Genomic DNA, 576 nt, shown 5'->3' with positions numbered 1-576 from the left:
ACTTTCTAGGGGACAGGCAAGTGGAAAGGGCATGCTGACCTAATAGCTAACTTCACAAACATGGGAATAATCTTCTTAATTATTCATCTTTTGGCTTTAATTTTATAAAACCTCATACTTCGGTCAACTCTTGGGACAGTCTCCCTTTCATTTTGTTTTGCTTTGTTGCGTTTTGTTTCCCTGCTTACACCATGCTAATGTCTGTGTATCTTGAAGAAAGCAAATAGGACATTTTTGAAATCTGCGCAGATTTTGAAGAGATCATGAGGATTTAAACAACAGATGTATTTGCAGGTTGGGATCTTTTTCTTCCTCACATATTGTAACCTGTCTTCTAGATTTTCTAGTCTTTTAATCCTAAAGTACATTTTTAACACCCCCCCCCTTTTTTTTTTCCCTATCAGAGACTGAAGTTTGGCTCTACATGGCTTCTCCTTTATTGGGCAAACTCCTCTAGCTCTCTGGGTACTGGCATTTAAATCGTCTCCTGCCTCCACCTGAAAAATGTTAAAAGAATTCAAGTAGCGCACATATCAACATGCAAAAGAGTAAGTTCCTTTCTTTTCTTTTTGGTAA

This window comes from Hipposideros armiger, unplaced genomic scaffold, assembly GCF_001890085.2.
Source record: "Hipposideros armiger isolate ML-2016 unplaced genomic scaffold, ASM189008v1 scaffold_26, whole genome shotgun sequence".
NCBI classification, from domain to species: Eukaryota; Metazoa; Chordata; class Mammalia; order Chiroptera; family Hipposideridae; genus Hipposideros; species Hipposideros armiger.
Note: the sequence above shows the minus strand (reverse complement) of the source record.